Source organism: Colobus angolensis, unplaced genomic scaffold (genome assembly GCF_000951035.1).
Source record: "Colobus angolensis palliatus isolate OR3802 unplaced genomic scaffold, Cang.pa_1.0 Scaffold108, whole genome shotgun sequence".
Lineage (NCBI taxonomy): Eukaryota > Metazoa > Chordata > Mammalia > Primates > Cercopithecidae > Colobus > Colobus angolensis.
The window spans coordinates 6,050,441-6,067,200 of record NW_012111808.1 but is presented as its reverse complement, the minus strand read 5'-3'; positions in this window follow the sequence as shown (position 1 = coordinate 6,067,200).

Sequence of the window (16,760 nt, the reverse complement as noted above, 5' to 3'; positions counted from 1 at the left end):
GGTAATTCAGTTAGGGGTATCCTATCTGAACCTGTGACATCTCTCTACAGAAGAGCTCCAGGTCCTTCTCCAAGAGGACCCTTATTTTTAGGGCAACTATAAAACTAATTCTGTATTTTTGGATTGGTGCAGACTGGGGCTTTTCTGGAATTGGACTAAAGTCTGGGACTGCTCTAAGCAAGACTAGAAAAACGCTTACATTTTCCTAAGCTGCTAAATCACATTCATCACCAAGTCCTGCCAATTCTTATTCCTCCATATCACTTGATCCTGTTTTCTTTCCATCTCCACTGCCATGATCCTTGTCCAAGGTCCCCTCATCTCTGGTGAACCTCTGCATATCTTGCTGGTCTTCCTACATATACTCTTTTCTTCACACTGTAGCTAGAATGATCTTTTTGAAATTCAGATCTGATCATGTCACCAACAGGATTTTGGGAGGAACCTAACAAGATGATTATAAAGTTCATACGGAAAAGTAAACAGGTAACACTCAGGAAGTTTTTGAAAAATAAGAGTAATGAGAAGGGGTCAGCCCCATCAAAGAGCAAAGTAGATTACAGGCCACGTACAGTGGCTCATGCCTGTAATCGCAGCACTTTGGGAGGCTGAGGCAGGAGGATTGCTTGGGTCCAGGACTTTGAGACCAGCCTGGGTAACATAGTGAGACCCTGTCTCTACTAAAAAATAAAAAAATTAGCTGGGTGTGGTGGCATGCTCCTGTAGTCCCAGCTACTATGGAGGCTGAGGTGGGAGGATCACTTGTGCCCAGGAGTTCAAAGATTCAGTGAGCTATGATCATGCCACTGCACTCCAGCCTGAGTGATGGAGTCTCAAACAAACAAATAAACAAATAGATTATAAAAGCCATAAGTACTGAACCGGTTTCACATCAACACATGGATAGGCAAATCAGTGGAACAAAATGGAGAACTACAAATGAGACCCAAAATAGATGAGAATTTAAATTATAATGAAGGTGGCAATTTGAATCAGTGGGGAAAATTTGTTTTTGAATAATTGGGTGTTGAGACAATTGGGAAAAAAATTTGTTTCCTTAACTCACACATCACACCAAAGCAAGTTCCAAGTGTTTGAAGATGTTAAAAATATATTTTAAAGTGAAATCATAAAAATTCAAAAAGAAAATTCAGGAGAATGTCTATGTTCAGAGTACAAAGGGTTTTCTAAAAATGAAATATGTCAGAATCTTTCAAAGAAATGATTGGTAAATTTGTCTACATACAGATTAAGATTTTCGTCCTGGAAAAATGGAAATGACAAGCTGGTAAATATATGAAGGACAAGGTGTACTATCTTTAATACATATAAAGTATTCTTACAAATCAATTACAAAGACCAATTATAAACAGGAAAGCAGACAAAGAACATGGACAGGCAGTTCACAGAAATAGTTCAAATCATCTGAGTGCCGTGGTTCATGCCTGCAGTGCTAGCACTTTGGGAGGCTGAGGTGGGTGGATCACTTGAGCTCAGGAGTTCAAGGCTGGTGTGGGCAACATAGCAAAACCCCATCTCTTGCACAAAAAACACAAAAATTAGCTGGGTATGGTGGCATGCACCTGTAGTTCCAGCTCTTTGGGAGGCTGAGGCCAGGGAGGATCACTTGAGCCAGTGAAGTGAAGATTGCGGTGAGCCAAGGTTGGGCAACTGCACTCCAGCTTGGGCAACAGAGGGAGACTGACTCTGTCTTAAAAAATACAATAATAATTCAGATGGCTTTTAAATATGTATATGAAAAGATACTTCACCTCTTTTTAAATAACAGAAATGCAATTAAATAATGCAATAATACTAATCCTATTTATCAAGTTACAAAATAAAAATTTCTGGTATTACATCGTGTTGGCAAAAGTATTTTTTCAAAGGACAATTTAAAAATTACTTTTCAAAGGACAATTTAAAAATATCTATCAAAATGAAAAACGTATTTCCTGTTTGACCTAGCAATTTCATTTCTAGGAATTTTTCTGAAAATTATGAAAGTGTCCTATACAAAGATACCCTAAGAACATTATAGAAGCAATGATTAATTCTGGTGGAGGAGGATACACAAGAGACTTCCAGAGGAGAATCATCACCAGAAGAATAAAACATCACACACTTTCTTAGCTACAATAAGATAAATTCCTCACTGACAGCCAGTGTGTGATATGGTTCATGTATGTTCATCTGGATGACTTAAAAAACCTAAGTGAAGCAAAAACTATTGCTTGCTGAGTTCTAAAGTTTGGAGAAGGAGCTCTTTGTCAGGCCCCTGAGCCCAAGCCTGCACATATACATCCAGATGGCCTGAAGCAACTGAAGAATCACAAAAGAAGTGAAAATGCTGAAGCAACTGAAGAATCACAAAAGAAGTGAAAATGGCTGGTTCCTGCCTTAACTGATGACATTACCTTGTGAAATTCCTTCTCCTGGCTCAGAAGCTTCCCCACTGATCACCTTGTGACCCCCGTCCCTGCCCGCCAAGGAACAACCCCTTTGACTGTCATTTTCTGCTACTCACCCAAATCCTATAAAACTGCCCCACCCCATCTCCCTTCACTGACTCCTTTTTCAAACTCCGCCCACCTGTGCCCAGGTGAAATAAACAGCTTCATTGCTCAAACAAAGCCTGTTTGGTGGTCTCTTCACATGGACATGCGTGACATTTGGTGCAGAAACCCACAACAAGAAGACGCCTTCGGGAGACGTCCCCTGTCCTCACCCTCACTCCTTGAGGAGATCCACCTATGACCTCAGGTCCTCAGACCAACCAGCCCAAGGAACAGCTCACCAATTTCAAGTTGGGTAAGTGGTCTTTTCACTCTCTTCTCCAGCCTTTCTTGCTACCCTTCAATCTCCCTGTCCTTCCCATTCCAGTTCTTTTTCCTTTCTGGTAGAGACAAAGGAGACACATTTTATCTGTGGACCCAAAACTCCGGTGCAGGTCACGGACTCGGGAAGACAGTCTTCCCTTGGTGTTTAATCACTGTCGGGATGCCTACCTGATTATTCACCCACACTCCATTGGTGTCTGATCACTGCAGGGATGCCTGCCTGATTATTCACCCACACTCCATTGGTGTCTGATCACCGCGGGGACACCTGCCTTGGTCATTCACCCACATTCCCTTGGTGGCAAGTCAATTGCGGGGATACCTGCTTTGGCTGCTCACCCACATTGCATCCTAGGGCTGCTCACCACCCCCCTTCTCTGTGTCTCTACCCTATCTTCTCTCTAGACTTGCCTCCTTCAACTATAGGTAACCTTCCACCCTCCATTCCTCCTTCTCCCTTAGTCTGTGTTCTCAAGAACTTAAAACCTCTTCAACTCACACCTGACCTAAAACCTAAATGCCTTATTTTCTTCTGCAATGCCACTTAACCCCAATACAAACTCAACAATGGTTCCAAATAGCCAGAAAATGGCACTTTCAATTTCTCCATCTTACAAGATCTAGATAATTCTTGTTGTAAAATGGGCAAATCGTCTGAGATGTCTGATGTCCAGGCATTCTTTTACACATTGGTCCTTCCCTGGTCTCTGCTCCCAATGCAACTCATCCCAAATCTTTCTTTTTTCCCTCCTGTCTGTTCCTTCAGTCTCTACCCCAAGCTCTGAGTCCTTTGAATGCTCCTTTTCTACAGACCAATCTGACCTCTCCCGTCCTCCCCAGGCTGCTCCTTGCCAGGCAGAGCCTGGTCCCAATTCTTCCTCAGCCTCTGCTCCCCCACCCTATAATCCTTCTATCACCTCTCCTCCTCACACCAGATCTGGCTTAAAGAGGTGACTGGAGTTAAAGGCATAGTCAAGGTTAATGCTCCTTTTTCTTTATCCAACCTCTACCAAATCAGTTAGTGTTTAGGCTGTTTTTCATCAAATATAAAAACTCAACCCAGTTCATGGCCCATTTGACAACAACCTTTAGACGCTTTACTGCCCTAGATCCAGAAGGACCAGAAGGCCATCTTATTCTCAATATGCATTTTATTACCCAACCCACTACCGACATTAAAAAAAAAGCTCCAAAAATTAGATTCTGGCCCTCAAACCCTACAACAGGACTTAATTAACCCCACCTTCAAGGTGTACAATAATAGAGAGGAGGCAGCCAAGTAGCACCATATTTCTGAGTTGCAATTCCTTGCCTCTACTGTGAGAGAAACCCCAGCCACATCTCCAGCACACAAGAACTCCAAACACCTGATCCACAGCTGACAGGGATTCCTCGATGACCTCCTCCTCCAGGAGCTTGCTTCAAGTGCCAGAAATCTGGCCACTGGGCCAAGGAATGTCCTCAGCCCAGGATTCCTCCTAAGCCCTGTCCCATCTGTGCGGGACCCCACTGGAAATCAGACTGTCCAACTCACCTGACAGCCACTCCCAGAGTGGAACTCTGGCCCAAGATTCTCTGACTGACTCCTTCCCAGATCTTCTTGGCTTAGCGGCTGAAGACTGACGCTGCCTGATTGCCTCGGAAGCCCCCAGACCATCATGGATGCCGAGCTTTGGGTAACTCTCACATTGGAGGGTAAGTCCATCCCCTTCTTAATCAATATGGAGGCTACCCACTCCACATTACCTTCTTTTCAAGGGCCTGCTTCCCTTGCCCCTATAACTGTTGTGGGTATTGATGCAGGCTTCTAAACCTCTTAAAATTCCCCAATTCTGGTGCCAACTTAGACAATGTTCTTTTATGCACTCCTTTTTAGTTATCCCCACCTGCCCAGTTCCCTTATTACTAGCATTTTAACTAAATTATCTGCTTCCCTGACTATTCCTGGGCTACAGCCACACCTCATTGCTGCCTTTTCCCCCAGTTCAAAGCCTCCTTCACATCCTCTCCTTGTATCTCCCCACCTTAATCCACAAGTATAGGACACCTTTACTCCCTCCTTGGCAATGGATGATGCACCTCTTACCATCCCATTAAAACCTAATCACCCTTACCCTGCTCAACGCCAATATCCCATCCCATAGCATGCTTTAAAGGATTAAAGCCTGTTATCACTCGCCTGTTACAGCATGGCCTTTTAAAGCCTATAAACTCTCCTTTCAATTCCCCCATTTTACCCGTCCAAAAACCAGACAAACCTTACAGGTTAGGTCAGGATCTGCGCCTTATCAACCAAATTGTCTTGCCTATCCACCCTGTGGTGCCAAAGCCATAGACACTCCTATCCTCAATACCTCCCTCCACAACCCATTATTCTACTCTAGATAAACCTAGCTGACCCCATAGATCCTAAATCCTTTTCCCACTCCTCTTTCCATTCCTGAAAAACAGCCCTAAGAGCTGCTCCCACACTAGTTAGCTCTCCCTAACTCATCCCAGTATTTTTCATTGCACACAGCCTAAGTACAGGGCTGTGTGGTTAGAATTCTTACACAAGAGCTGCGACTGCGCCCTGCAGCCTTTTTGTCCAAACAACTTGACCTTACTGTTTTAGGCTGGCCATCATGTCTCCGTGCAGCAGCTGCCACCACCCTAATACTTTTACAGGCCCTAAAAATCACAAAGTATGCTCAACTCACTCTCTACAGTTCTCATAACTTCCAAAATCTATTTTTTTCCTCCCACCTGATGCATATACTTTCTGCTCCCTGGGTCCTTCAGCTATACTCACTCTTTGTTCAGTCTCCCACAATTACCATTGTTCCTGACCCGGACTTCAATCCGGCCTCCCACGTTATTCCGGATATCACTCCTGACCCCCATGACTGTATCTCTCTGATCCACTTGGTATTCACTCCATTTCCCCTTATTTCCTTCTTTCCTGTTCATCACCCTGATCACACTTAGTTTACTGATGGCATTTCCACCAGGCCTAATCGCCACTCACCAGCAAAGGCAGGCTATGCTGTAGTATCTTCCACATCTATCATTGAGGCTACTGCTCTGCCCTACTCCACTACCTCTTAGCAAGCTGAACTCTTTGCCTTAACTTGGGCCCTCACTCTTACAAAGGGACCACATGTCAATATTTATACTGACTTTAAATATGCCTTCCATATCCTGCACCACCAAGCTGTTATATAGGCTGAAAGAGGTTTCCTCACTACACAAGGGTCCTCCATCATTAATGCCTCTTTAATAAAAACTCTTCTCAAGGCTGCTTTACTTCCAAAGGAAGCTGGAGTCATTCACTGCAAAGGCCATCAAAGGGCCTCAGACCCCATTGCTCAAGGCAACAATTATGCTGATAAGACAGCTAAAAAAGCAGCCAGTATTCCTACTTCTGTCCCTCATGGCCAGTTTTTCTCCTCATCAGTCACTCCTATTTACTCTCCCACTGAAGTTTCTACCTATCAATACCTCCCTACTCAAGGCAGATGGTTCTTAGACCAAAAAAAATCTCCTTCTAGCCTCACAGGCCCATTCTATTCTGTCATTTCATAACCTCTTCCATGTAGGTTACAAGCCACTAGCCCACCTCTTAGAACCTCTCATTTCCTTTCCATCGTAGAAATCTATCCTCAAGGAAATCACTTCTCAGTGTTCCATCTGCTATTCTACTACTCCTCAGGGATTTCTCAGTCCCCCTCCCTTTCCTACACATCAGGCTTGGGGATTTGCCCCTGCCCAGGACTGGCAAATTGACTTTACTCTCATGCCCAGAGTCAGGAAACTAAAATACCTGTTGGTCTGTGTAGACACTTTCACTGGATAGGTAGAGGCCTTTCCCACAGGGTCTGAGAAAGCCACCGTAGTCATTTCTTGCCTTCTGTCAGACATAATTTCTCGGATGGCCTTCCCACCTCTAAGTAGTCTGATAATGGACCCGCCTTTATTAGTCAAATCACCTGAGCAGTTTCTCAGGCTCTTGGTATTCAGTGGCTCCTGGTTTTATCTCAGACCATCACCCTTAAGTCTCTCTTGTAGTAGATAGAAAATCTTCAGTGGCAAGGTACACTCCATTACTTTCACCCTGATGAAGTCCTATTCTTTACTTCTATACTCTTTTTTTTTTTTTTTTTGAGATGGAGTCTTGCTTGGTTGCCCAGGTTGGAGTGCAGTGGCGCAATCTCGGCTCACTGCAAGCTCCGCCTCCCAGGTTCATGCCATTCTCCTGCCTCAGCCTCCTGAGTAGCTGGGATTACAGGCACCCACCACCATGCCCAGCTAATTTTTTTGTATTTTTAGTAGAGACAGGGTTTCACCGTGTTAGCCAGGATGGTCTTGATCTCCTGACCTTGTGATCCACCTGCCTCAGCCTCCCAAAGTGCTGGGATTACAGGCGTGAGCCACTGCGCACAGTCTATACTCATTCTCATTCTCGATCCATTCTTATGCTACCCTCTACCTCTCCTCAGCTATCTCCACCACACTATCAATCTCACTCATTATCTCCTAGCTGTTTCTAATCCTTCTTTAACAAACAATTGCTGGCTTTGCATTTCTCTTTCCTCCAAAATCACCGAGGCCTCGACTTGCTCACTGCTAAAAAAAAGAGGACTCTGTATATTTTTAAATGAAGAGTGTTGTTTTTACCCAAATCAGTCTGGCCTGGTATATGACAACGTAAAAAAACTCAAGGATAGAACCCAAAAAACTCACCAACCAAGCAAATAATCATGCTGAACCGTTTTGGGCACTCTCTAATTAGATGTTCTGGGTCCTCCCAACTCTTAGTCCTTTAATACCTGTTTTTCTCCTTCTCTTATTCAGACCTTCTGTCTTTGTTTAGTTTCTCAATTCATAGAAAACCACATCCAGGCCATCACCAATCATTCTATACGACAAATGTTCCTTGTAACAACACCACAATATCATCACCCCTTACCACAAAATCTTCCTTCAGCTTAATCTCTCCCACTTTAGGTTCCCACGCTGCCCCTAATCCCTGAAGCAGCTCTGAGAAACATCGCCCATTATCTCTCCATACCACCCCCCAACATTTAACAGCCCCAACGCTTCAACACTATTTTGTTTTATTTTTCTAATTAATATAAGAAGACCGGAATGTCAGGCCTCTGAGCCCAAGCCTGCACATATACATCCAGATGGCCTGAAGCAACTGAAGAATCACAAAAGAAGTGAAAATGGCTGATTCTTGCCTTAATTGATGACATTATGTTGTGAAATTCCTTCTCCTGGCTCAGACGCTCCCCCACTGAGCACCTTGTGACCCCTGCTCCTGCCCACCAGAGAACAATCCCTCTGACTGTAACTTTCCACTATCCACCCAAATCCTATAAAACTGCCCCACCCCTATCTCCCTTTACTGACTCCTTTTTTGGACTCTGTCCGCCTGCACCCAAGTGAAATAAACAGCTTTGTTGCTCACACAAAGCCTGTTTAGTGGTCTCTTCATACGGACATGCATGACACTCAAGACTTTTTCTGGGACTGACATTAATTTTTACATGAATTCCTCTCCTATAAATACCCATATTTACCTATCTGTGAGTAACTTGCCAGTAATCCTACACTTACACATTTTCTGATGAAGCGTACTATCACGTCTGCCCTCGGGCCCGGCTCCATAATTGGCAGGGCCCATGGCACAGTGAAAATGCAAGGCCTGTTGTTCAAAAATGAGTAACTTCAAGATGGTAACAACAGAACATTTAAAAAGCACAGGGTCTTTGTGAACAAGGGGCCCTGTGTGTCTGTACAGGTCATAGGCTCACAAGTCATCCCTGCCTGCTTTCCATTAATTATATTTCATCCATACTAAACTACTTTTGCAGTTATCTTAAACAAGCCAAGCTTTTACTCATCACTTTGCACAAGCTGTTGTTTTTATCCAAATATTCTTCCATAGACCCTGCATCCTCCTCCCAGAAGCTTCTACCCATCCATCAAAACCCCTCAGATGTCATTTCCATGAGGCATTCTTTGTTCCAATCCTGGTAAGTGTCCCTCCTCTAGCTCTCTTGGCTACCTGTGCATACCTCCCTAAGGGCAGGAATTTTGTCTCTGCAAATCTCCGTGCCCAGCCCCATCATAGTGCTGATTACTGACAATTAGTGGGTACTTCCCACATAGGAAGTAAGGTGTTAGGAATAGTGCATAAGTAACTCACTTAATCAACCCAAGGAAGGAGCTGTAATCATTCTCCTTTAACAAAGGAGACTCTGGGAGATAAAACACGTCCAGGTTCACACATCTTGGGGCAGAGGTGCTAATAAGAGTGAACTGAAGTTAATCATATTATTTATTCTCACCAGTAGCCTAAACCATGATAGATTAGTAAGCCTACATTTGAAACTGCACGGTGTAAACAAACCTAAGAAAACAGGTAACTCCTCTGATGGAATGTCTCTTTTATTTAACTAGTACAAGAATACATTTGCATATTAAAGAGGGTGCCTTTTTACTGCCCCACACCTCAACCCATCGCCCAAATTTTTAATGATGACGGTTGAAACTCAGAATCAACCTTTGAGTTTCATTGCTTTGAGGTAAATGTTTGCTCTCTTTGGGCATTCTCTTTAAAATGCAAATGTTCTCCAATGTTAAAGCATTAAATTACTAACAGTACATTGAGTATGAATTTTTCACAGACTTTTACTCTAGCCTCAAGCAGACTGGAAAAATACTGGGCAGAAAATGATTACACAATCTGGCGAAATGTGGTTGATTGTCTATAAATGTCTTAAAGTAGTGATTCATGGTGTGCTATTCAGTGTGAGCTTAAACTGTTGATTTGTGGCCCTGTATTCAGATCCACTGAATGAGAGTCTCTGGGCCCCTAAAATCTGCATCTGAATGAGAGGCTTGGGTGATTCTGATGCATAGTAAAGTTCAAAACTAACTGCTTTAAGGTCTATTAAGCTTACAATAAAATGAGATGAAAATACCATGCAGTCTATGTTTTGTTATTCTCACTACTTTTATACTGATATGAAAATTATAGGGGAAAATAGTCCCACAATATTACATGGTCAAGGCAGAGGAAATATTGAAAATGGGGAGAAAATGGAATTGAAAGAAAAGACCTAGGAAATGACACTTCAAAAATTCAGTTTTGGGCCAGGTGCAGTGACTCATGCCTATAATCCCAGCACTTCAGGAGGCTGAGGCAGGAGGATCGCTTGAGCTCAGGAGTTTAAGACCAGCCTAGGCAACATGCCGAAACCCCATCTCTACAAAAAATACAAAAATTAGCTCAGTGTGGTGGTGTGCACCTGTAGTCCCAGCTACTGGGAAGGCTGAGGTGGGAGGATGGCTTGACCCCAGGAGTTGGAGGCTGCAGTGAGCAAAGACCATGCCACTGCATTCCAGCCTGGGCAACAAAGCCAGACTCAGCCTCAAAAAAAGAAAAAAAAATTTTTTTTTTTAGTTTTTCCTCGGGCTGGTGCTATACCTGTTAAGGCTTCACAGGATAACTAGGATCGATTTTACATTCCACCTTAATCAGTGCCATTTCGAGAGTGAATGAGCATATACTGCAGTGAGAAGACCATGTATCTAAGAGCCAACCATCCGTTCACTCAAGGACTGTCATTTGAGCCAGTGCAAGCCAAACACTGCACGAACTGCTGGAGATAGAAGGGTGAGCAAACATCTCATAAGACTTATGGACTGGTTAGAGAGAGAGGCAACAAAATTAGACATTGAAATTGATATTTGTTTTCAAAACTTTAGTTTTGGAGCAATGGAATAAATTGCTGTGTTAATGACAAAAACAGAAAGCGAGTTTGTTATTGCATTTCAGCTTTACTATATGGGGAAAAGTTAAAATGGGGACTTATGGGGTTTGAGACTGTTTTTCTTTTCAGCCAAGCAATGGGTAAGAAAGCATTGTGGCACAAGTAATGAATTCATCAGCAATGTAAATGGTTCCCTGAACACCAGGAATTGATCTGTTTTAATGGTGTGGTTTTTCAGAATGCAGCAGAATTATCTCCATTTCCTACCCTACCACGTCTTTGAGTGTGTCTGGATCTTTGTCTGAATCTGTGAAGTGAGTAAAATGAGGAAGTTGGATGGGGTAGTTGCAAAGTGCTTTTGAAGTTATTCTTGTTCTTCTGTAACCGCCCAGTGGATTATTCTTGGCTGGTGCCCAGACAGAACCGATTTATTAAGATAAGAGAATTGCAACGGAGAAAGAGTTTTATACACATAGAGCCAGCTAAACTCAGGAATGCCAAGTGGAGATGTTTTAGCTTTATTCTATTTGTGATGGGGAATCACAGAAGATTTATAAGCAAGAGGGAGAGAGATGAAAAACAAGTGTCTGGCCAGGCACAGTGAGTCATGCCTGTAATCCCAGCACTTTGGGAGGCTGAGGCGGGTGGATCACAAGGTCAGGAGTTCGAGACCAACCTGGCCGATATGGGGAAACCTCATCTCTACTAAAACTACAAAAATCAGCCAGGCGTGGGGCAGGTGCCTGTACTCCCAGCTACTTGGGAGGCTGAGGCAGGAGAATCACTTGAACCCGGGAGGCAGAGGTGCAATGAGCAGAGATCACACACCACTGCACTCTAGCCTGGGTGATAGAGCGAAACTCGGTCTCAAAAAAAAAAAAAAAGAAAAAGAAAAACAAATGTCTAAGAAGATTGGCTTGATGGCTGTCTGAGTAGCCCCCATGATAGTGGCTGTGGTGCTGGTAAGGAGTGGTGACGGTAGATTTGGAAAGAAGAGACTGGAGGGCTATTGCTGAGGTCTCATTACCGGTGGGTACAGGGTAACAGACAGAAAAAAAAGGACTCATAAATGAGCACTGATAAAGCAAATGAGGATGAGAAGTGCTTGTGTAGCACACACACTTTAATTGGTAGTTAAATTATTCCTGTCACGTGCAGCCACATTTGCAGATTGGGAAGTTTTTCACCCTGTAGTGAAGTTGTTTTTGTCCTTAGGAAGACAGGTTTGGACAGCTTACGAGAAAGGGGGCTGTAGAACACAGAGAGCAGAAAGGGCCAAGTTCTCAAGGGTGTAGTCCTGGCCTCTCCTGGGGGCAACAAAGATGGGAGTTTGCGAGGCTGGCACAACTGAGCCCAGAACTTAGCCTCATGGGTCTTTTACACCAAGAAAAGGACTAGTTGCATGAGGCTTGGATGAGACTTAGGAGCTCAAGAAAGGGAAAGAGGGCAACTGGGGTAGACTGTACTTCAGAAAGCTGTGGCTTGGAGTGAACTTCCTTTGTGAAATTTTGCTACAGGCAAGAAACTTAAGTTTTCTTCCTGAGTTATCAATCAGTTAGAATTGATCGAACTCTTAGTTGGCCGTGTAACCATAAAAGTAAATAGTTCAACAGGAAACATAATATTTTGCCAAAAACTCTGATTTAAGACCATGTAAGCTTCATTATGCCTTTTATATAAAAAGAATGTCATTAATACAGATCTTGGACACTGCATTCTTCAAGGCTTCCTGACCAGCTGGTAGCAGGTAGTGACAGAGTCCAGGATCTCCTGACCTTTGCAGAGCTCCTAGAGCACCCTGTTCCCCCTGCTGCCTTTCCATTTGTCGGAGGACAGGCTCCACACTGTCTTCGTACGTAAGGGAACAGCACAGTAACACTGTCAAATGAGCAATGGGACATGAGGCGGCTGGTGATAATTCTTGCCTTAGACTTTTGGCTCTCTGGGTATCTGTCACGAGGAATATCATGTTCAGGAGGATTTACTCACTAGGTATCTGCTTCTCAGACTCATGGGGATGAAAATCTGAAGTAGTCGTTCAAGTCACAGTTTTACCAAGTAGGTCTGATGATTTGAACATGACGTAAGAATAAAAGTCAGAAAATACTCTATTGTAGGGCAAGATAAGCAAGGAATCCACTAACTGTTTTATTCTATTGTTCTACTTTTTTAAAAAACAATTGACCCAGCATTTTGGGAGGCTGAGGCACGTGGATCACTTGAAGCCAGGATTTTGACCAGCTGGCCAAGATGGTAAAACCCCGTCTTTACTAAAAATACAAAAAAAATTAGCTGGGGGTGGTTGTGCGTGCCTGTAGTCCCAGTTATTGGGGAGGCTGAGTCAGGAGAATTGCTTGAACACTGGAGATGGAGATTGCAGTGAGCCGAGATCATACTACTGCACTCCAGCCTGGGTGACAAAGCGAGACTCCATCACAAAAAAAAAAAAAAAAAAAAAAAAAAATCGAGACAGACCCTCACTCTGTTGCCCAGGCTGGAGTGCAATGTGGCACAATCATGGTTCACTGCAGCCTTAACCTCTTTGGTTTGCGTGATCCTTCTCCTTTAGTCTCCTGAGTAGCTGGGACTACAGATGCATGCCACTATGCCTGGCTAATTTCTTTGGTAGAGACAGGATTTTGCTATGTTGCCTGGGCTGGTCTCAAACTCCCGGCCTCAAGTGGTCCTCCCGCCTTGACCTCCCAGAGTGCTGGGATTGCAGGCTCAGGTCACTACACTCATCCATAAAAAGTTTTATTGAGGGATAATTTACATAAAATTTTATCATTGTTAGTGTACAGTATAACAATTTCTACTATGTTTATGGGTTTGTGCAACTGTTATCATACTTCATTTTGAGAATAGTCCCATCATCCCAAAATATTCTTTCATGTCTATTTGCAGCTAACCCTGCTTCCCCCAGCCTTAGGAAACCACTGATGTTTTGTCTCTATAACTTTGTCTCTTTTGACTTTCATAACATTGGAATATTTCAATATGTGGTCTGTTGCATCTGGCCTTTTTTAGTTAGCACAGTGTTTTTGAGGTTTATCCAAGTTGTAACATGAATCAATTGTCCTTTGCTTTTTGTTCTTGAATAGTACTTGCCTTATCCATTCATTGGTTGACAGACATTTGGATTGTTTTCAGTTTTTGGCATACAGGTTGTTATTTGAACTTGTGTTGTTATTTCTCATAGGGAAGGTTCTAGGAGTGGAATTGCTGAGTCATATGGCAAGCTTGTGTTTAATGTTTTAAGAAATGACCAATTATTTTCCAAAGTGGCTGTCCTACTTTATACTCCCACCCGCAGTGTATTAGGGTTCCAGTTTCTTCTTCACATCCTCATTATACTTGGTATTGTTCGTCTTTTTTATTATTATTATTATAGCCATCCTTGTGGGCATTGTGGGTTTTTTTCAATATTTTTTTCTATTTCTTTATTTTATTCATTGTGTTTCCATTTTAATTTGTATTTCTTTATTGATTAAAGGTGTTGAGTATCTTTTTTTTCTTTCCAGACAAAGTCTCACTTTGTCACCCAGGCTGGAGTGCAGTGGCACAACCATGGCTGACTGCAGCCTTGACCTTCCAGGTTCAAGTGATCCTCCTACTTCAGCTTTCTGAGTGGCTGGGTCTGCAGGTGCACACCACCACACCCAGCTAATGTTTTGTTTTTGTGTTTTTTAGTAGAGATGGGGTATTGCTATGTTGCCAGGGCTGACCTAGAACTCCTGGACTAAAGCAATCCTCACACATTGGCCGCTCAAAGTGCTGGGATTACAGGTGTAAGCCAGTGTGCCTGGCCTAACGTGTTGAGCATCCTTTCATGTGCTTATTAGCCATCTATAGATTTTCTTTGGTGAAATGTATATTCAAAACTTTTGCCCATGTTTTAAATTGGGTTTTTGTTATTTATCTGTCAAAAGATGGGGTCTCACTCTGTTGCCCAGGCTGGAGTACAGTGGTATAATCGTAGCTCACTGCAGTCTCAAACTCCTGGGCTCAAGCAATCTTCTTACTTCAGCCTCCCCAGTACTTGGGAGCACAGGCATATGCCACCATCCCTGTCTATGGGTTTTTAATATTTTTATTGTTGAGTTTCACGGGTTTTAAAAACATATATTCTGCTCTCTCCCCCTCAGCAAACCAATGCGGGAACAGAAAACCAAATACCACGTGTTCTCACTTACAAGGGGAGCTGAATGATGAGAACACATGGACACATGGCGGGGAACAACACACACTAGGGCCTGTTGAGGGCTGGCAGGGAGGGTGAGCATCAGAAAGAATAACTAATAGATGCTAGGCTTAATAACTAGGTGATGGGCTGATCTGTGCAGCAAATAATCATGGCGCACTTTTGCCTATGTAACAAACATGTACATCCTGCACATGTACCCTGGAACTTAAAAGTTGTTGAAAAATAAAATAAAATGAATAAAATATATATTCTGACTGTACATCCTTTGTGATGTATATGATTTGCAAATATTTTCTCCCAGTGTGGCAGGTAATGATGGCTTTTGAAGCACAAAAGTGGCATTTAAGTTTCTTCCATTTTCAAGTCTGCCTGATAGTCACTTTTTGTTCAGCCCTTTCATGTCTCCTCTGAGCATGCTGGGAATGTGTGGATAGCCAGGTCCCCCTTGATCTGCCCTGCACACACATGCAGCCCACATCAGCCAGATGCTTGCCCCAATCACGCTCCACTTGCCTGCTGCCAGGATCATGTCCATCAATAACACTGCTGTGCATAGACGTTGTCCACTGCTTCAAATCCAGTGAACCTCTTGACCATGGGAGTGAAAATGCCACTGCTCACAGCTGGCCCTGGTAGAGCCCCTTTGACAGCAGAACAGGGTAGGGAAATGGGAGCAGCTCCAGGCAAAAGCACTGCAGAGACTCACTGTTAGTGCCCAAAGCTGAGAAGTTTTCCACCATAAATGCTTCTCAAATTGTTATATGCCTTTGGTTGATGAAAATATCCAGCAGTTTTAGTAACGTGTATGTTTTGCTCTATAATCAGAAAAAAGACCAAACAAAGTAAACTGTTCCAAAGCAGTACATGTAACACACGCAAATATTTTTAAAATTTTAAGTTTTCACACTAACTAATGAATTTCACTTAGCATTTGTGAAATAGGGCCTCACATTTACAAAATTGGAATTTTGCTCCTGTTCTGAGAGTTGCAATGCATTTTTGTGGCTGTTCTAAAACTGAAACTGAGGCACTAGAATGAACCATGACAAACTTTTATCTTGGAAACTTGGGTACTTTTTGTTCAGGTACTTAGATTCTCATATTTTGTTACACTGAATTTTGAGCTGGTTTTGCTGTTTTGGTTTTAGGTAGCTCAATACAGTCCTTCAGGAACATGATGGATAAAATACTTCTGAGTCTGTGAACCTAACTGCCATTTGTAAGTTTGCTACTCTGGGGGAAAATGAATTCCAGGTTCCAAACAACGCTTAAATGCTTGAAAGAGTCCCTCTCAGGTACATCAATTCTGATAAAATTGCATTTTTACTGTTGTTTTGCGATTTTTTTTTTTTTTTTTGAGACAGGGTCTCACTCTGTTGTCCAGGCTGGAGTGCAATGGCACAATCATGGCACACTGTAGCTTTGACCTTCTAGGCCCAAAAGTCCTCCCACTTTGGCCTCCTGCCAAATAGGGAGGGGGACCACAGGTGTACACTACCACACCCGGCTAATTGTATGACGTTTTGTAGAAACAAGGTCTCACTATGTTACCCAGGCTGGTCTCAAAGTCCTGAACCCAAGTGATCCTCCTGCCTCAGCCTCCCAAACTATTGGGATTGCAGGCGTAAGCCACCATGCCTGGCCTGTTTTGCAAATATTTTAAAATTCCATCTTCTCATTAAGAATATTATAGAAATATGTTACCCGGGATGAAAAACATCATGAGAGAATAGAGTTTTATTTACATTAATATTTCTTTTGCCACTGCACTTGAGCGGCGATAATGCCTATTTAGTTCACCTACCCAAGTGACTGGCAGCTATTTTAAATAGATGAACTGGGCCGGGCACAGTGGCTCACATGTGTAATCCCAGCACTTTGGGAGGCCGAGGCAGGTGGATCACCTGAGGTCAGGAGTTTGAGACCAGCCTGACCAACATGGTGAAACCCTGT